Below are 18,816 nucleotides of genomic sequence, written 5' to 3'. Positions count from 1 at the left end.
ATTTCTCATAAATATTGAAATCGAACGTGCATCCATAACTTCCACTGGCAGCTCGTTCCACACTCCCACCACCCTCTGCATGAAGAAAGTTAGACCTCATGTTCCTCTCAAACATTTCACCTTTCACCCTTAACCCATGACCTTCTGTTGTAGTTTCACCCAACCTCAGTGAATAACCTGCATAGATTTACTCTATCCATACCCTTCATAATGTTGTATCCATTTATCAAATCTCCTCCTCATTTTCCTACACTCTAGGGAGTAAAGTCCTAACCTGTTCAATCTTTCCCTATAACTCAGGTCCTCGGGTACTGGCAACATCCTTGTGAGCTTTCTTTGCACTCTTTCAACAGTATTGATAGCTTTCCTGTGGGTAGTTGAGCTGAACTGCACTCAATACTCCAAATTAGGCCTCATGAACATCTTATACAGCTTCAACATAACATCCCAACTCCTGTACTCAGTACATTGATTTATGAAGTCCAATATGCCAAAAGCTCTCCTTATGACCCTATCTACCTATGACGCCACATTGAAGGGATTATGGATCTTGATTCCCAGATCCCTCAGTTCTACCACACTCCTTAGTGCCCTTCCACTCAGCATGTAAATCCTACCATGATCTGTCCTCCCAAAGTCGTAACACCTCATGCTTGTCTGCATTAAATTCCATCTGTCATTTTTCACCCCATCCTTCCAGCTGATCCAGATCCCACTGCAAGCTTTGATAGCTTTTCTTGCTGTCTACTTAGCCCCCAATCTTGGTGTCATCCCCAAATTACTGATCCAATTTACTACATTATCATCTAGTTTGGTGATACAGATGACAAACAACAACAGGAACAGCTCCAGTCCCTGCAGCACACCATTAGTCACAGGCTTTCAGTCAGAAAATCAAACATCTTCTACCACTCTCTGTCTTCTACCACGAAGCCAACGTCAAATCCAATTTGCTACCTCATCCTGAATGCCATGCCACTGAACCTTCTTAACCAAACTCCCATGTGAGACCTTGCCAAAGACCTACCACGTAGACAACACTGCCTTGCCTTCATCAACTTTCCTGGGAACGTCCTTGAAAAACTTCGTAAGATTGATAAGACATGACCTACCATGCATAAAGTCAGGTTGACTATCCCTAATTAGTCCCTGTCTATCCAAATAATTATTTATCCAGTCTTTTTATAATACCTTCTAATAACTTATCCTCTACTGATATTAGGCTCACCCTCCTATAATTTCCCAGCTTATTCTTAGAGCATTTCTTAAACAATGGGACCACAGTAGCCCTACTCCTGTCCTCTGGCACCTCATCCGTTGCTAAAGAATCAGAATCAGGTTTATTATCACCAGCATGTGTCGTGAAACTTGTTAACTTAGCAGCAGCAGTTCAATGCAGTACATAATATAGAAGAAAATATAATAAATAAGTCAATTACAGTATCAATTAGATTAAAAATCATGCAGAAACAGAAATAACAGATATTAAAAAAGTGAGGTAGTGTTCACGGGTTCCATGTCATTTAGGAATTGGATGGCAGAGGGGAAGAAGCTGTTCCTGAATCGCTGAGTGTGTGCATTCAGGCTTCTGTACCTCCTACCTGATGGTAACAGTGAGAAAAGGGCATGCCCTGGGTCATTTTAAATATCTCTGCTAGGGTCCCTGAAATTTCTGCACTAGCCTCCCATGAGGTCTGAGGGAACACCACCTCAGGTCCTGGGAATTTGTCTATCCTAATTTGCCTCAACATAGCAAACATCTCCTCCTCTGTAATCTGTATATCGTCTGTGACTTCACTGTTGTTTTTCCTCACATCTATAAACTTTGTGTCTGTCTCCCGAATAACAAAAAAAAAATCATTTAAGATCTCCCCCATCTCTCTCGGTGTGTTAAATGTTTATTAATTTTAGCCAACCTGTTTACCTGCTTCCTTCCTCCTCCCTTGCCTCAACAATATCTCTCCGTTTGTAGGACACTGGTACCTCTCTGATGCCCCTAATCAATATGATTCTGTGCCTTGTACCGCTATCCCTGTTTCACATTTTCTTTCAACAAAGGAGAAGGCCAATCAGCCCATTGAGTCTCTGCCAGCTCTCAGAACAATGCATGCAGTCTATTGCCTCTCATTTCCCTGAAAAAAGTTCTCTCCCACATGCTCATCTGCTTCCAGTCCACTTGCTGTCCGCCTATATTAGGGGCAAGTTACAGTAGCCAGCTAACCTAACAGCATGTCTTTAGGATGTGGTAGGAAACCCATGTAACCACAGGAAGAAGATGCAAACCCCACAGAAATTGCATGCAAGGTCAGGATATACAGGAGCTGTATAGGACAGCATTAACTACTCTGCCGTTAATCCACACCACAGGTGCAGCTGCCTCACCACGCCAGAGGCCCAGCTTCAATCCCGACCTCTGATACTGTCTCTGTGAACGCTAAAATATCAGAGTAGAATTTGGCTATTCAGCCCATCAAGTCTGGTATGGTAGCCCATCAGGTCTGGGTGGTATGGTAGCATTGCAGTTCTTGTACTGCTATTACAGCAACAGAGACCCAGGATCAATAACCACCGCTGTCTATAAGGAGTTTGTACATTCTCCTTGTGACTGCATAGGTTTTCTCCAGGTGCTCTGGTTTCCTCCTGCATTTCAAAGACATGCAGATTAGTAAGGTAATTAGTCACATGGGTATAATTGGGTAGTGTGGGCTCTTTGGGCTGGAAGGACCTGTTACCATGCTGTAAATAAAATATAAAAAAAGGGAAAAGTAAAATAGGTGCAATTCATGTAAAAAAAAAACCAGACAGGAGACACAATGAGGGAGCAGAATGACAACATCCTGCTTTCCTGCTCTTCCAGTGTTTTTTCCCAACATTTTCAAAGTGAGCATGTGAGGAATATCATTACCACCATCAGGCAGACAGATTCAGTGAAGCTTCACAGAGCTCCTTCTGTGCCTGAAGAGTAGATATCTCAACAGTTATACTGAACTCTTTGACCATTGAGTTAGATGTTTGCTATTGGATGTACAATGTTGGACTCCATTCCTAGCTCCTCAGCAGAGGAGGCAGCTCTTACCTGTCTGCAGCCAGATCTGGGCAACATTTAGACATGGGTTGATAAGAGGAAAACAATATTTGCTCCACTGAAGTGCTGGGCACTAGACATCTCCAGCTAGAGAAAGCCTAACTGCCCCTCTTGATATTCAGTGGCATTACGATTACCATTATAGGCATCATTATTGACCAGGCATATAAATGCCACAGCTACAAGAACAGGTCAGAAGACTGGGGATCCTGCAGCTATTGACTTGCCTCTTGAACCCTAATGCTTTTCCACCGTTGACAAGGTGCATCGGGGAAGCCTGATGGAATTGATATTGCTATTGGTTTATCATTGTCACATGTACTGAGATGCAATGAAAAGCTTGTCTTACATACTGTTCACACAGCGCACTGAGGAAGAACGAGGTAAAGGCATACTTTAAATTGTCAAAGTATGCATGTACAATGCAACTCTGATATTCGTCTTCTCCTGATAGCCATGAAATACAGAAAGGCTATGGGGTGTTGTTGAAAGAAAAGACATCGACTCCCCCCCCCCAGCAAGCAAAAGGAAATGAAACAAAACTTGCAAACCCCAACATCCCCCACAGAAAAGAAACAGTGATAAAAACCCCCGCCCTCCCCCCGTAAAAAAACAGCGGCAATAGCATGAAATACTCCACCCCTCTCACAGAAAAACAGCATCGATAACAGCCCCTGACCCCCTCACTCCTGGAAAAGCACAGCAACAGTAGCATCAAAATCCCCAAAACCCACTCTCACACACAAAAAATTAACAAATTACCCTCTGGCCAATCAGTCACAAGAAGGAAAACACTGAAAAACTGAAGGAGACCAATATGAATTACAGTCCAGCAATCACATAAATCTGAGAATATCAAAAACGTACGAGGAGAGCAGCTGTACTAACTCAATAACAATGCAGAATAAAATGTAACAACTACAGAAAAAGTGTGGAGCAAGTAAACAATAAAGTGCAAGATCATAACAAGGTAGATTGCAAGGCCAAGAGTCCATCTTGTCACACAAGAGGTCTGTTCAAGAGTTGGATAACAGTGGGAGCCCGGTGGTGCGTGCTTTCAGGCTTTTGGATCTTATGGCCAGTGGGAGAAAGGAGAGGAGTGAATGTTCAGGATGGATGGGGTCTCTGATTGTGCTGGCTGGTTTAGTAAGTGAAATACTTTCCACGTACTTGGGTGCGGAAATTCTAATAACTCGCAAGAAGTTTAATACCATCGGTACGAATTGGGAGGAAAATGAGCACTCTGAAGCCCCAGGCCTGCGCTGCCATTTACTAACCTCAATCCCTGTGGCACACCATTTCTTCTGTTCTTCCACCCTGGAGGAAGAAAAATATTTATGTTGACTCCCTCTCTCTCCAGTTAGCCAGTCAATCTGTGTCACTGTATCACCTCCTACAATGTGAGCTTTTATTTTCTTCCATATCGTTCAAAACAGCAGCTTTGGAAGAGAAAAAGGTTAAAGATTAGCTTTATTTGTCACACGTACAATGAAACATCGAAACAGTGAAATATATTGTTTGCGTCAATGACCAACGCTGACTAGGGATGTGCTAGGATGTGTAAGTGTCCAGCACCAACATAACAAGCCCACAACTTACTAACCCTGACCCTTACATCTTTGGAAAGTGAAAGGAAACCCATGCAGTCACAGAGAGAACACACAAACTCCTTACAGACAGAGGTGGGAATTGAACCCCTGTCGCTGGCATTGTAAAGTGTTACACTAACTCGTATGCTTTTGAACTGAACCTTAGACATTCTGAAGGCATCTTATCAAATCCCATCGGAATATCTAAGTATAGTACATCCACGCTTATCCACAGAACATGTTATCTCCCAATCAGAATCAGGTTTAATATGTTGTGAAATTTGTTAACTTTGGGGCAGCAATACAATGCAATACATGAGAACAGTGGGGAAAAAAGAGAACTGCCTTACAGTAAGTGTGTGTTAAATATATATAAAATAGTTAAATTAACTAAGTAGTGCAAAAAATAGGAAATAAAAATGTAGTGAGGTAATGTTCATGTGACGCTGTTCAGTGAACTCCAATAAATGGTGAAATGTTACTTCACTTTCAAAAAAAATGATAATCTTGCATTGAATTGTTCTAAGTGCCTTTCTCAACATCCTTGATAATAAATTCTAACACCTTCCCAGTGACAATTGTTCCTTTTCAAGCCTTGTGTCACATCGGGAGGCATTTTTGCCATCTCCATAGGATTTGACTTTTTTTTAATGAGGCCGAGTTGCTAGCTCGACGCTCAACTGTGCACGGATGGAAATCACACAAGGTGCCAGCCAGATTTGAACTCAGTGACAATGTTACTGCTTAAACTGGTTCCCTGCTCTTTGTCTCCCTTCTGAATAAATGAATTATACTTACCATTTTCCGATCTGATTGAACCTTTCTGGAATCCAGGGAATTTTGGAAAATTAAAACCTGTGCATCATCTATCTCAGTATGGCAAGAGATTCTGCAGATACTGGAAACCTTGAGCAACTCACACCAAATGCTGAAGGAACTCAGCAGGTCAGTCAGCATCTATGGAGGGGAATAAAGAGTTGATGTTCGGGCTGAGACCCTTTATCAAGTCCTGATGAAGGGCCTCAGCCCGAAATGTTTATTCCTGTCCATAGAAACCACTGTATCTCACTTGTCACCTTTAAGACTCTAGAACAAAGCCCATCAAGAACACAAGACTTGTCAGTGTGTAACTCTGACAGTTTGTTCTTTACCATAGTACTGGTGATGGTCATTTTCTTGATTTAATATCCCAGTTAATAGTTACCTCCTTATCCACCCTAAACTACCACTGGCACACAGTGGCTCCAGTATAAATGACCCACAAAATGCAGCACAACTACCAGCCTTGGGTATTCTGGCAGCACTTTTCAAACCTGCACTTTTTATCAGCAAGACATCTGATAGTGAACATATGGAATGCGACCTTCCATGGTCTAGAATACAAGAGCAGGGGTGTGATGCTGAGGCTTTATAAGGCACTGGTGAGGCCTCACCTTGAGTATTCTGAACAGTTTTGGACTCCTCATCTAAGAAAAGATGCGCTGGCTTTGGAGAGTTGTTCAGAGGAGGTTCAGAAGGATGATTCCAGGAATGAAAGGGTTATCATACAAGGAACATCTGATAGCTCTAGGTCTGTACTAGCTGGAATTTAGAAGAATGAGCGGGGTCTCATTGAAACCTTTTGAATGTTGAAAGGCCTGGACAGAGTAGATGTGGAAAGGATGTCACACATGGTAGGGGAGTCCAAGACAAGAGGGCACAGCCTCAGGATAGAGGGGCATCCATTTAAAACAGAGATGCGGAGAAATTTCCTTAGCCAGAGGGTGGTGTTTATTACTGCAGGCAGCTGTGGAGGGCAGGTCAATGGTTGTATTTAAGGCAGAGCTTGATAGGTTCTTGATTGGACGTGGCATCAAAGATTACGGAGAAAAGGCCAGGGAGTGGGGCTGAGGAGGGGGCAAAAAAGGACCAGCCATGACAGAATGGCGGAGCAGACTCGATGGGCCGAATGGCCTAATTCTGCTCCTATGTCTTATGGTCTTGTGGTCTTATCTTGACTTGAGTATATATTACTCGTCCTTCACTGTCATTAGATCTAAGTCAGTGAGCTTCCTATCCAACAACACTGTAGAGGCACCTTCACTAGAAGGACTGCAGAGGTTTGTGAAGAAGACTTACCATACACAACCTTCTCAATGACAAGTAATTAATGAATATTGATCTTGTCAGCAATATCTGATCATAAAAGAGAATTTAGGAAAATGGTCATCAGCGATCTTATCCTAAAAATGAATTTAAGAAAATAATTCTTGTTCCTCCTGGGTAAACAAACTATAATAAGAAGTTTTAAATGTTTTGAAAACTTCACATAGATGTAAATGTGAAATTGAAGAAATGCTGGTGATAGACAATAAATTAGCCAGTGCCAGTGGAAGGACAACCTGAATTCATGGGGTGGCATGGTAGTGTATCACTATTATGGCAACAGTGACCCCCCCCCCCCCATCACGGTTCAATTCCTGCTGCTGCTGTAAGGGGCTTGTTCTCTCTGAGACCGCGTGGGTTTCCTCTGGCAGCTCTGGTTTCCACCTCCATTCCAAAGAAGTACGGGTTAGGGTTAGTAAGTTGTCGGCATGCGATATTGGCGCTGGAAGCATGGGTGACACTTGCGGGCTGCCTCCAGCACATCCTCAGGCTGCGTTGATGCAAATGATGCATTTTACTGTATGTTTTGCTGCACGGCTCAGTAGTGTAGTGGTTAGCGTAACGCTTTACAGTACCAGCGGCCTGAGTTCATTTCCCACCATGCCTGTAAGAAGTTTGTATGTTTTTGCGGTGTTTGCGTGGGTTTCCTCTGACAGTCCAAAGACATACTGGTTGGTAGTTTAATTGGTCGTTGTAAATTGTCCCGTGATTAGGCTAGGGTTAAATCGGGGGTTGCTGGGCAGCACGGCTCGAAGGGCCAGAAGGGTTCATTCCACGCTGTATCTCAACAAATAAATAAATATTTGAACTGAAGCTGATCAACCAGTGACCTTCCATTAGAAGAAGTGGGCCAACTATAATGTGAGGGTGAAAAGAGGCAGAATGTGTAAACCAATGTCTTATTACATGCTCAGTTTTACTCTGTATTCAATGAAAAAGGTTATTAGTTCATAGAAAACAAACTTGATATATATGGCAAACAGATTTTTGTTTGATAGATGAATAAAATATTGCAATAGGAAGGACTTAACAATGCTGAAAATATGCAGTTTCAATCTTATGATCTACAGAGCAGCATTATAAATGTTAGCATTTTACATACAGCATTTCATTGCTGGAGAAAACAGCGCCTGAAGTTTATTTTTAGCCTGTGCCTATTAAGTTGCTGACAATCTGTCATGTAAATTTTAATATTAATATGTAGGTTAATCATAAGATCACTATAGTCTGGAATCTCACAACTCGGCCAGGCGGCTGATAAATTTACATCTTGACAATCAGCTCTCAACCAGACATTGAAGAAATCACCAGAGAACAATGAAACCATTTTACTTTTTGCACTGAATATGAATAAAAAGTGTTTAATGAATATGCCCTTGTGATACATGTAGAATTATAAACAGTGCTATTTCTGTTCTCAAACGGGAAGAGCTAATGTAAATGCATCTACTTAACATGATAGTGAGGGTGAAATATGTAGACTGGTGCCAAAGTTTAGCTCTCAGAATTGTGCTAATCAAATATCTAGGGCACTTTTCTTACTGCTGTGCACCAAATGGTGAATCTTGTTTCTGACAGCACACTTCAGGAATTTCGGGCAGGGTGTGTGAATAGTGCTCCAAAATGTATTTCAAACAGAAGTTAAATGTGGCTTGTACTGTGAATTGTAAAATATTCTCCCCGGAGCACAACAGTGAAAATGTAATAATGTTACACCCTCAACTCAGACCTGCTTTCCAAAACAAATCTCAGTGCCAATTTCAGTCTGCCATCCATTTCTTCTGTCTTCTCTGAATGGCATAAAATTCTGGGGCACTTTTCTGCCATCTGGAGTAATTTTGTCTTGCAAGTTGTTGAAGCATTTTTGCATAATAGTTTAGCAGAAGCAGGGAGGTGTTTAAAATTAACATGCTGGCAGCTAAGATGATAAAGGGTTTTAATATGAACATATTGAGCTGATATTTGCTCTGGGTTATTTTCAAGTGTTTGTTATTTTGAAAAAAAAAATGGAAAAAAATGAGAGTCTTGCTAATATCTGAGTTTTTTTCAGAAACAATTAAACATTACACACAATTAATAAGTTTGTGGCAAAGGGGAATAACATAAACTGGTGGATCATTGTTGAGACAGGAATGCATAACCTCTATAATGAAAATATTGTGCCAACATTCTGAAGATATTATTTACTCCTATGGGGATATGATGCCAACTAGTTCAAAGTAAATTTATTGTCAAAGTACATATATGTCACCATATACAACCCTGAGGTTCATTCTCTTGCAGGCATACTCAATAAACCTAAAATAGAATAATAGCCATAATAGAATTAGTGAAAGGCTGCACCAATTTGGGTGTTCAACCAGTGTACAAAAGACAACAAACTGCGCAAATACAAAAAGAAAGAAATAATATTAATAAATAAACAATAAATAACAAGAACATGAAATGAAGGATTTCAGTAGGATGTGAAAGGGAAATTATCAAAGCACCAGAGATGTCTGTAGTTAATTTGTGCTTTATGTGGATGATCCAGGGCTTTAACTGAATATTTTGTTAATTATTTTAGCAATGTAATAAAATAGTAAATTTAACGTGTGCCGAGCTAGCTGAGTGTGGCAGAACGCTAAAGCACAGCTAGTCTGCTCCACATGTGTTCTTGCTTCATGCAGCTAGGCTTCATGTAATTAAATGCAATCATTTGGAATGATGTTTCGCAAAGCAGTTTGTAACATGCTAATGTTAAATAAAGATGTTAAAGGCTGGTTTCTTTCAGGGGCATCAAAATTGCCCTTTAAGTCCATATCTTCCATTTTTCTTAGCTAGGTAGCAGTTCTGTTCAGAATTGTTAAAGCCTGATTGGCAAGCTGTTTATGCAATGCAGAGTATTTGTGAGTGGATGGAATTAAGGTATGGGTCAGCCACAGTTGTAGTGAGTGCTAGAATAGGCCTGAAGGGCCACCTAACCTACTCTAATCCTGCGTAACAATTTTGCAGCACAGGGATAAGGCTGAAATGCGTAGGTAATTTCATTAGTTCGGCAGGTGTTACATTTTGTAACTTTAAAACATTAAGTTAATTCAAAGGAAGATATGGGAGTCCAAAATGTGGGTGTAACTTCAAGTTTACTTTAAGCAAGGCGCACGTATCACATGGTAGCATAGCGACATATGCAAATCATGTACCTATACATATAACCCGTAATAAATTATTTTAAACAAGAATGCTTAATCAAACAATATATATACAAGATTACTCAAATATTTTAAATAGACAACAGCAGGGACTTGGCCCCAATTTTTCACCATTGACAGGGAGCTGTGCACGTTGTTTGCAGGTGTTCAGAAATTATGGGAATACTAGTCCTAATCATTCATCCATCAATTGTACCTAATTGAATGTTGTTATACAAACACATGTTTGAAGAAAACATTTTTAGTACAATTAGCATACAATACATATTTGACATTTTTAAAGTGCATTAAGTATCGTGAGTTAAAGAAGATGAAAGATTCTATTATAGGGTTTGAATCTTTACTAACAAGACATTCATCCCCAGGCACTAGTGCTGTATGTGCAATATGATAGCATTAACAGTTCGACTCTGCATCTGCAAACAATTTCACTGAACTTGATTCTGGTGCCCCCAGTCAGAGATGAATTTCTAGGTAAGTAGTGAGTTTCAGCTCTGGGTTTCCATCCCTTCATGGACAAGGAAATGAAACAGAAAACGCTGAAAATCTTCAGCAGCTCTGGCAGCATAGGTACAAAGCGAAACAGAGTTAATGTTTCAGGTCAGTAACCTTCCCTCAGAACCTTCATCGGACAGATAAACATCTTTGTTTTCTCTGGTTTTCTCTGCTAAATTCTTGGGCAATCTGTTGGCTATTTCCAGAAGACCATAAGGTATAGGAGCAGAATTAGGCCATTCAGCCCATCGAGTCTGCCCCACCATTTCATCATGGCTGATGCATTTCCCTCGCAACGCCACTCTCCTGCCTTATCCCCATAACAATAGACAATAGGTGCAGGAGTAGGTCATTCAGCCCTTCGAGCCAGCACCGCCATTCACTGTGATCATGGCTGATCATCCACAATCAGTACCCTTTTCCTGCCTTCTCCCCATATCCCTTGACTCCACTATCTTTAAGAGCTCTGTCTAACTCTTGAAAGAATCCAGAGAATTGGCCTCCGCTGCCTTCTGAGGCAGAGCATTCCACAGAACCACAACCCTCTGGGTGAAAAAGTTTTTCCTCAACTCCGTTCTAAATGGTCTACCCCTTATTCTTAAACTGTGGCCTCTGGTTCTGGACTCCCCCAACACTGGGAACATGTTTCCTGCCTCTAGCGTGTCCAATCCCTTAATAATCTTAGACGTTTCAATCAGACCCCCTCTCATTCTTCTGAATTCCAGTGTATACAAGCCCAGTCGCTCCAATTTTTCAACATATGACAGTCCCGCCATCCCGGGAATTAACCTCGTGAACCTAAGCTGCACTCCTTCAATAGCTCGAATGTCCTTCCTCAAATTTGGAGACCAAAACTGTACACAATACTCCAGGTGTGGTCTCCAAAGGAAATAACTATAACGTTGCACATTCTGACTAATCAAGAACCTATCATCCTCTGTTTTAAATATACAGAATGACTTGGTCTCCACAGCCATCCATGACAATGAATTCAACAGATTCACCACCCTTTGGCTAAAGAAGTTTCTCCTCGTCTCCGTTCTAAATGGACATCCCTCTGTGCTGAGGCTGTGCCCTCTGGTCCTAGACTCCCCCACTACAGAAACCTCTCCTCATCGACTCTATCTCAACATTTGATAGGTTTCAATGAGATTCCACTCTTATTCTTCTAAATTCCAGTGAGTGCAGGCCCAGAACCATCAATCTCTCCTCAAACATTAACTCTTTCATTCTTGGGATAATTCCCAGGAACCTCCTGTGAACCCTCTCCAATGTCAGCACATCTTTTCTTAAATAAGAGGCCCAAAACTGCTCACATTTCTCCAACTGAGGCCTCACCAGTGCCTTATAAAGCCTTGTTACATCCTTTCTTTTATATTCTAGTCCTCTTAAGATGAATGTTAATATCACATTGCGTTCTTCACCAGTGACTCAGCCTGCAAACTAACCTTCAGGGAATCCTGCATGAGGTCTCCCATCCGCCATGATCCGTTTCCATCATTATCGGTTTTAATGATATTGGTATGGTATTAGTGTATTATTGTCACACATACCAAGATACAGTGAAAATCGCGTCTTGTGTACTGTTAACAGTTCAAATCATTACACAGTGTATTGAGATAAAATAATAATGCAGAATAAAGTTTAACAGCTACCAACAAATTGCAGAACAGGTAAATGATAAAGTGCAAGATCATAATGAGGTAGATTCTCTGTAGTATGTTGCTTTTAGCTTTCCGCCTTCATGACCAAGACCTGCTCTGGCATCGAAACCCCTTTGCCTCCCTCTTCTTTCCCGTAGTCGTCCTTTTAAAACCAATTCTTCAGCAAGTTTTGACTGTCCTTTTCATAATTTACCCTTTAACGCGGAGGGTTTCCAACCTGGGGTCCACGGTCTCCTTGCTTAATGGTTTTTGGCCTGGGCATGAATAGGGAAGGGAACCCTTGCTTTAGTGGAGTGTTTGTGCTGTTTATTTAAGTTTAAGCCCCGGCAAAGTGGCTTTCACCTCTTCCTTTGTTAGGGCAGTGTTTATTTAGAGGTAAAGATAAAAATAAAAGATTAGCTTTATTTGTACATTGGAACATAAGGTGAAATGCATTGTTTGTATCAAATCAAATCAGCAAGAATTATGCTGGGCAGCCCACAAATGTTGTCACTCTTCTGGCGCTAATATAGCATGCCCAGCTAATCCTAACCTGCGTGCCTTTTGGAATGTGGGAGGAAACCCACGCAGTACTGGAAGCCCCTATGGTGGAGTCTTGTCCTCTACATTAGTTACAAATCAAATTGCATTCCTCTTAAGTAAATAAAAGATAATTAATTGTTTCAGACGTAATCTCTACCTATATTTTTTCACTGCATACTTATTAGCAAGATGGGAGTTCAGGGTCTAAATGCTTTGGGCAATTATGAGTGCTTTACAACTTTGATAATGAAATGTTGATCGAGGTTGCATGAATGCACTTACTGTAAAGTGCCAGAATCTATATTACCTGTGTATATTTTCTCTTAAAATTCGTGCACACGAATAAACACCCCCCAGTAGTTTGAACAATATTTTCTTGTGCAACACTGTTAATGCTACTTTATAAATACAAACTTCTTGTTTTTGAAGTTGCATCTAAATATGTATTAGAAATTGGTTGTTAAGAAAATACCCCCTGAATCACCAACTCAGACAAAACATCGACAAAAAGGTTTCAAAGGCTACCTTACAAAAATTTAAACTTAAATCCTATTAATCCAGTGTGTAGTTACAATAAGAGCATTTTAAGCCCATCGGTGACACTGAAGTGTTTGTGTAAAAATTGATGATCTGTTTATTTTTTTTCCATTAAGTTCAGCCTAGAGTATGAAGGTAAATCATACTTGTCCATCTTAGCGGAAAATAAGTTAAAAGGGGATTCCTTTGACTCACATGGCCAAGAATCTGGCAAATCCAGATCAGCTGACTAAATGGAGTGTGTGTGGAGCTTCATAGAGGACCTGCAGGCCATGTATATTGAGTTCTCAAGGGATTGTGCACACTCCAAAATGTTCCAGGGAGCTGTAAGAATGGCATCCTTGTTTCATGCACTAATTCCAGGATGTGATTGGTTCCGCAGAAAATGGCCATGACTTTAAGTGTCATAACTGATGCCCTAAAGAGGAACATCTTAAAAATTAATATTACTGAATTGTTAGTAAAAAACACCTTTATCTTTTGGGTGCTCCATAATGCTTAACTATAAAATTGTTGCACTTCTTAAAAAAAATACAGTATATATTTGCATTCCATAGAGAAACTTTTACTAACAAATAAAATCAAAGATTGCAGATTGTGAAGGATACTAATATATCTAGAAGAAAATCTGAATAACTTAGACCAATCCAGAGCATGTTATAATTAAGTGTATTAACAAATATGATCTTGAACACATAACGCACAAACGCGCACAATACAAACCTAGGTACCTGATAGTTTTGGTAATGAGAGTGCACTAAAGGAGGCTGAGTGAAAATGCAGAAATATACAGCAGGGTACTTCAAATGTCACACAGCCCACGGCACTTAGCTAATGCGAATTGTTTTCCTGTGCACCCAGCTGCATGTCTGAGCCAAGGTTGAGCAAATGAATAGGCCATTGGTACAGAACTGCACCGCCTTTGGTACTATATCTTTAAATTGTTGACGATACTTACACACAGTCTCCATTGTTCAGCCTCCAGTGAACCCAAGTTACACCATTGTCAGGCCACCTCACTGCAGAAATCTCTTGCTGCTCAACAGTGCATAAATTGGTAAATGTGCTTAAAAGACGACTGTTAAGGTTCAGGCCCTTACAAAATAAAGTACAGATGTAATCTGTTAATCACAATCGTACCATTTTCTGTGCTCCAGTCATTTAATTGACGATATCTTGACAGTGAAAGAAAGAGCTGAATGTTAATAAAACAGATAAATTAAAATGGTAAAGTCTCGTCAAAGAGGCTATACATTTATTGGATGTGGATGTTGTTGGCCAAGTCCGATCCTCAGTTGTCCTTGTGAATGTGGTGTCTTACTGAACCACCGGCTCAGCTCAGCATTGCATTCGCAAAGGCTGTACCTCACAAAGTGTCCGCTGAGTGGATGTTCATGGTCTTCTGCTGTTGTAGTCCTTCCACTCCAAGGTTCGATGTTTTGTGCTTTCAGAGACGCTGTTCTGCACACCACTATTGTAACATGTGGCTATCTGAGTTACTGTTGCCTTCCTGTCAGCTTGAACCAGTCTGGCCGTTCTCCTCCGACTTCTCACATTAACAAGGTGTTTTCACTCACAGAACTGCTGCTTACTGGATTTTGTTTCTCACACCGTTCTCTGTAAACCCTAGAGCAGGGATTTCCAAATGGGAGCCCATGGACCTCTTGTTTAATGGTGTTGGTCCATGGCATAAAAAAAGTCGGGACTCCTGCTGTAGAGACTGTCGTGTGTGAAAATCCTCGAAGATCAGCAGTTACTCAAACCAACCCACCTGGCACCAACAATCAATCCATGGTCAAAGTCCCTTAGTTCACATCTCTTCCCCATTCTGATGTTTGGTCTGAACAACAACTGAACCTCTTGACCCTGCCTGCATGCTTTTATACATTGAGTTGCTCCCACATGATTGGCTGATTAGATATTTGGATTAATGAGCAGATTAAGAAGGTGACTACTTAAGAAGGTCACCTAAGAAGGTGACTACTGAGTGTATATGCTATTAGTATAGAAGCTCTTAACACTTAGAGATTATATAGAATTCCATATTGAACCATTTGTATTCACATTTCTATTTATAGTAAAACTTGTACAAAGAGGCAGGCAGGGAAAATTGCGGAACACTTCCCATACTGCAAACTGCCATCTCCAAAAGCTCACATCTGGAAAGTGCTATAGGGCTATTAAAACAAAATCTTCACATCACCTTAAAAAATAAAAGCACAAGAGATTCTGCAGATACTGGAACTCCAAAGCAACACAGACACAAAATGCTGGAGGAACTCAGCAGATCAGGCAGCTTCTGTGGAAATGAATAAACAGTCAATGTTTTGGGCCAATATCCTTCTTCATGACTGTAAAGGAAGGGGTGGACCCCAGAGTAAAAAGGTGAGGGGAGGGGAAGGAGGATGAGCTGGAAGGTGATAAGTGAAGCCAGGTGGGTGGAAAAGGTAAAGGGCAGGAGAGGAGAGTGGACTATAGGAAGAAGGAAGGCGGTGATAGGCAGGTGAGAAGAGTCCAGAGTGTGGAATAGAAGAAAGAAGGGGGAGGTAAAACTTTACCAAGAGAAGTCGATGTTCATGCCATTAGGTTGCAGGTGACCTACACAATATATGAGGTAAACACAAAATAATCTGCAGATGCTGTTGTCAAAGGAACACTCACAACGCGCTGGAGGAACTCAGCAGGTCAGTCAGCATCAGTTGAAAAGATTAGTCGACGTTTCGGGCCGAAACCCTTCGTCAGGACTGAAGGAAGAACGTTGGGGAGGGTTTGAAGAATGCTGGTAGTTGAAAAAAAACAGTAATTTTAAAGACAAAGGGGTGGGGGAGAGGAAGCAGGGAGTTGATTGGCAGGAGAACAATGCGAAGTAGTAGAAGGAGGCGGAACTGTGAGGGAGGTGATGTGAAATAGGGATGGGGGGGTGGGGGAGGGAATTACCAGAAGTTGAAGAATTCTATGTTCATACCAAGGGACTGGAGACTACCTAGACGGTATATGAGGTGTTGCTCCTCCAACCTGAGTTTAGCCTCATCATGGCAGTAGAGGAGGCCATGTATGGACATATCTGAATGGGAATGGGAAGCAGAGTTGAAGTGGGCAGCTACCGGGAGATCCTGTCTGTTGTGGCGGATGGAGTGGAGGTGCTCGACAAAGCGGTCCCCCAATCTGCGTTGGGCTTCACCGATGTAGAGGAGGCTGCACCGGATGCAATAGATGACCCCAACAGATTCGCAAGTGAAGTGTTGCCTCACCTGGCAGGACTCTTTGGGGCCCTGAATGGTGGCAAGAGAGGAGGTGTAGGGACAGGTGTAGCACTTACACTTACAGGGATAAGTGCCAGGTGGGAGACCCGTGGGGATGGACGTGCGGGTAAGTGAGTCGCGGAGGGATCGATCCCTGCGGAAAGCGGAGAGGGGTGGAGAGGGAAAGATGTGTTTAGTAGTGGGGCCCTGTATATATGAGGTGTTGCTCCTCCATCCTCATCGTGGCAAAAGACATGCCAACATTGGGTCTCAGGGGAAGATGTGACTGGTGGTGGAATCGTTTTAGAGCTGGTGGAAATGGCAAAAAATGCATTGAATCTGGAGGCTGGTAGAGCAAAAGGTGAAGACCAAAGTTTGTTCTATCTCAGGGTGGAGGGAGAAGGGGTGAATGCAGATGCTCAGAAATGGAGCAAATGTATGTGGGTGCTTCGTCAGCCATGATAAAGGGGAAGCCTCATTTCAGGAAGGGGATTTCTGAAGTCTTGGAGCCTCATCTTGGGATCATGCAGTGGAAGCAAATTGGGAAAAAGGGAAGATGTACTGACAGGATAGGAGTAGATATACTTGAGGTAGCTATGGGACTCAGTCGTTTTATAGAAAGTGTCTGCTGAACGATTACCAATGGGAAATGTTAGGTGTAATTCTCTCTCCACCGATGCTTTACTGCCCTTATTGTTTTTAACTGAGATTTCCAACTTCAACAATATTCTACTTTCAGGTTATTCAAAGGATGCTGTCCACCAAAACTGAAAATTCACTGTAGATTGGCATCTAAAAGAGAAAGATAATTTGATCTTTGGCCTTCATAAGTTTTCTCCATTTATGTTGGACTTCAATTTTATGAAATAGGACCAAGCTCGTACCTTTGGAACCAGACTAAATTGTTTTAGATTTTCCGCACTTTGGATGTAGTAGAGGAGCGAGAAGAACAGTGAAAACCTGGAACAGTCCAGCACGTTACAGGCCCTTCGGCCCACAATGTTGTGCCAACCTGTATAAACATATTCCATGACCATTCTAACCTTTCCCTCCTACACAGCCCATTACCCTCTGTTTCTTCTGTCCATGTGCCTTTCTGAGAGTCTTTTAAATGTCCCTATTCTACTAGCCCCAACCACCAAACTCAGCAGTGTGTTCCAGGAACTCACCACACTCTGTGTAAAAAAAAATAAACTACCTCTGAAATCTCCCCTAAACTTTCCTCCACCTACCTTAAACGGACATCCTCTGGTATTGCCCCGGGAGAAAGATGCTTAAAAAATAGTAGGTAGTAGTAGTATAATCACTCGAGTCGAGTACAAATGTTCTCCTGAAGGGCTATTCCCTTAATGGAGAACACCTGTGCGTGACTTTGTTTAATGCGGGGAAGCTGATGCTCAGGGAGCCACCACACAGATCAGGGTTCGGGTCCAATGTCATGGAATGTAAGATGACTGGGGACTCAGTAGGAACGTAGGGGAAATTAAACCATAAAGTAAAACTCTGCAAGTTTAAGCTGAACGCTGAAGCTCGGAATGAGATTGTAAAATTCCATGGGAGAACAGGTGGACTTTCTGGGTGTGCTATTTCACGAGCAGCAGAGGCCGGCTGGTGGCGCAATGGCATCGGCACCAGACCCCAGAGCAAAGGTTCCTGAGTTCGAATCCAAGTTGGGCCACCCCCCCAAGCACACTTTCCATCTGTGCTGGGTTGAGCGTCAAGCTAGCCACTCGGCCTCGTAAAAAAAAGAGTTCATATTGTTCATATTGTGACCCTCCTGACACCACATGCCAGACAAGAAAGGCTGACTGGTGCGACACGCTAAAAAAAAATTGGCCAGAGGAGATGGCCTTGGTCAACTGGAACTGGTAAACTGTGAAGAAAAGCCAAAGTGCCACCCTGCAGCACTGATCGTTCTACAAGATCACATGAGAAGTTAGTCTCTTTCCTGCCCCCTACAGCTGATAGTTAACACAAGAGATTCTGCAGATGCTGGAAAGCCAGAGCAACACACACAAAATGCTGGAGGAACTCAAAGTTCAAGGTAAAATTTATTATCAGTCACCACATACAAGTCTGCGGGCATACTTAGCAGATCTATAGAACAGTAACTCTAAACAGGATCTATAAACTGTAAACATCAGGAAGTGTAAACTGTCAACAAACTGTACAAATAGATAGATACTTTATTGCCCCAGAGGAAATTACAGTGCGACAGCACCATTACCAATTCACAGACATATAAATAGAATAAATAAAGAATAAGTTATCTTAAACAGTCTAACAGGAGGGGGGTCATCACTTCCCTGGAAATGGGTTGACTCATTGTAGAGCATTATGGCCAAG

At 41.8% G+C, this 18,816-nt stretch overlaps 1 protein-coding gene across 1 annotated transcript in view; it reads left to right on the top strand.

The window, feature by feature from the left end:
* tlcd1 (TLC domain containing 1) overlaps window positions 1-18,816 on the top strand; it is a 61,857-nt gene that overhangs the window by 26,601 nt on the left and 16,440 nt on the right. The window lies entirely within an intron of this gene.

Source organism: Mobula birostris, chromosome 25 (assembly GCF_030028105.1).
Source record: "Mobula birostris isolate sMobBir1 chromosome 25, sMobBir1.hap1, whole genome shotgun sequence".
Lineage (NCBI taxonomy): Eukaryota > Metazoa > Chordata > Chondrichthyes > Myliobatiformes > Myliobatidae > Mobula > Mobula birostris.
This window is presented reverse-complemented; position numbering and strand designations above follow the sequence as displayed.